This window comes from Pararge aegeria, chromosome 19 (genome assembly GCF_905163445.1).
Source record: "Pararge aegeria chromosome 19, ilParAegt1.1, whole genome shotgun sequence".
NCBI lineage: Eukaryota > Metazoa > Arthropoda > Insecta > Lepidoptera > Nymphalidae > Pararge > Pararge aegeria.
The window spans coordinates 1,677,195-1,680,439 of record NC_053198.1 but is presented as its reverse complement, the minus strand read 5'-3'; positions in this window follow the sequence as shown (position 1 = coordinate 1,680,439).

Genomic DNA, 3,245 nt, shown 5'->3' with positions numbered 1-3,245 from the left:
CGTTGTATTTGCCCCAAAGGTTTCCGCTCTCCTGGAGGAGGCGGAATAAAAGCTGTGTCATAATATGTGTTAAGACTGACTGTATACACGTTACTTATTACTGAATGGGAAGTCAATAATGAGTATGAGTATATAGCGCATTAAAGGCATTCACTGCAGTACTCAATTGAGATTTGAGAGTACCGGAGCACAGCCAGAGCCTCAGCCTACAGCTGTCTGCCCAGCCTATTTATTACGTGACGTCCTATTGTCGCAGTGGGTTAATACCCTAATTTCAAGTCTAAGGCTGTCGGCTCGATTCCCACAACTGGAAAAATATCCTAAGGTTTATCGTCATCGTAAACATATTAACCCATTAACAGCCCACTATACGGCACTGGTCTCCTACAATGATAAGTGACTAAGGCCCACCACGCTGGCCCAGTGTGGTTTGGTGAACTCGACACACCTTGAGTACATTATTGAGAACTCTCAGGCGTGCAGGTTTCCTCACGATAATTTCCTGGAGAGTTGAATCAAGTGATATTTAAATTGCTTAAAACGCACATAACTTAGTTAGAAAGAGAAGTTGAGGTCCTACCCACTGTGCTATCACCGCTGCCGCGTCCGAAGGTTGGCTGGTATAAAGTGCCTTAGCGTTAAGTCCACCTTTTTCAATGCGTTTTGAGGTTATGCCATAAAGATTTAAAAAAAAGGAGGCTGAAGTATTAACCTCTAGGCTATCACAGCTTAGTAGCTTTAACTTGAAGTACCTAATGCAGTTCAGTTTACGACTCGCAGCGGACAGTAGGTGGAGTGCAAAATCCGATTCTCTAGAGGCTTGTGTCGCGCGTATAAATTACTGCTGATACGCTTTTATAGTTTACGAGTAAGTGTTAGAAGTGCACTAACTCGGACGGAAAAGTTTATCCATCCGAATATAATAAACTAGCTGTTGCCCGGGACTTCTTTAGAGTTACTAAAAATCCCGAAGAACCATGTTCGGTGATAAAAATGTTTATCTTCCTTCCTCTTCCTCTGGGCTTGTCTCCGTACTTGGTCGGCCGGAACCTTCCGTTGTACGAAGTGCCACTGGTACGGCTCCCCGCTGGGTCACTCCAGCCAGCCGAGCTCACTCCAGAAGCTTAGCAGGCCGCCCAGGTCGCCAAGTGCTTCAGGGAGTGATGGGGAAAAATGGTTGTATCATGCAAAATTATAGAAAGAAAGAAAGAAAGAAAGAAAAATCGTATTTGTTGTCACACATTTGTGTAAAATGTTACATTTGTGAAATAAAATAATTGTTTAAGTATAAAAATTTAAAAAAAAAATGTGTGACAAAGGAGCTGGCTCAGTATAGCTGCAAACTAAAACGCGCAGCACTGGTTTTCAGCCAGCCCCATTATCTTCGTCGTCACTGAATCCTCGCAACTAAACAATAACAAAATAATCATAAAAAAGAACAATAACATAGAATATAATATATAAACAAACAAAAGATATTTTTCATTAAAACAAACTTATTTACATCGAGAAATACAAAATAATCAAAGAGGTAAATAATAAACAAAATCAAAAATTATGAAATTAATAAACATGAAAAACTAAAAAAAAAAGAAAAGAAAAAAAAGAAAAAAGAAAAAAGAAAAAAGAAAAAAATAAAATAAAAAAAAAATGTTATCATGTTTTTCCTGTCACGTTATTAGGTAGGCGTCGCGTAGCGTAGGTACTATGCGCGTGATGGTCTTTTATCTTCAAAAAACTTAGATTTTTTATTTAATTCGTTTGTATAGAAAATAAATATGCATCTTTTTTTTAAATACTTTTACAGGGTGATTCCTTATGAACTATACTTATTCTTATTCTTTAAAATAGTTTAATTAATTTTACGAAAAAAATACCTTACGAAATATTAATACCTTATTTATATTAATTATGAAACGAATTTAGTTAAGTAATTGAATACCAAAAAAGCTAGCGAGCGAGTGAACGATTCTTGGAGGGACACGAGTGTCTGTATTCCAAGAAATGAAAATTCAGATGAAGTAATCGCTGATGTATTTTATGGATGATCAGGGGCAACACATAAATGAAATTCTGAAAAAACTACATAATCCTACTACATCTATATATATATCCCTATACCTATCCCTATCCCTACTTATATTATATATGTCAATGTAAGTTTGTTTGTTACGCTTTCACGAAAAAACTACTTAAACGATCCTCATGATACTTTGTACACATATTCTTAGAAGTGTCAGAAGTAATATAAGATACATTTTATCCCGACATTAAGCTCGGTTCCTTTGGAAGAGGGGATGAAATAGAAGGTTTCGAGTTCGATTCCCGCTGGGGCAATTTCGGAATTCGTAATTGCAGAATTCTCTCCGGTCTGGTCCGGAGGCTTTGGTCGTGGCTAGTTACCACCCTACCGACAAAGACGAGATTCAAAGAACGGGTTAAAGCGTTCCCTGTTCTACGTCTACCATCTACTTTGTCTTTGACTTTGACTTTGCTTATCCGTCTACGTCCCTTAGCGTGGTGATTATAAGCAAACCTATTCATTGAGGCAATCTTTAGTTCATCAGTAGAATATTAACGATTATTTATGACTTACTATTACAACACACACATCGCCATCTAAACCCAAAGTAAGCGTAGCTTGTGTTATGGGTACTAAGATGGCTAATCAATATCTAATTTTATGAATGTAATACACATAAATACTTATAATATACAGATAAACACCTAGACACTGCAAAACATTCGTGCTCACCACACAAACATTTTTCCAGTTGTGGGAATTGAACCCACGGCCTTGGGCCCAGAACTGCGTCAACCGGCTGTCTTAATACATTTTTTTTTTAAATATTAATAGCGTGCAAACGAGCAAGTGGATCACCTGATGGTAAGTCATCACCGCCGCCCATAAACATCTGCAGGACCAGTGGAGCCACCGATGCGTTGCCGGCTTTAAAATGATGGAAAGGTCATAGAGAATAATAAAATAGTGGCTAATAATATCATTGTTCATTGTTGTTGCCCAGATAATCGCTTCAGAAGCGTATTCCAACTTAACGTAATATTGGCAAAATGTTTATGCTTTGTGTACATATGAAGGTATTCACATAAGAATTTTACATGAAAATTTACACAGAAGCTAAAGTACATTGGTTAAAGCGTGTGAAACAAATGAAACAGACACGTTTTCATAACATTAAAATTACGGATTCCTTTTACTATCGCGCATAATAAATTTCGGGGGA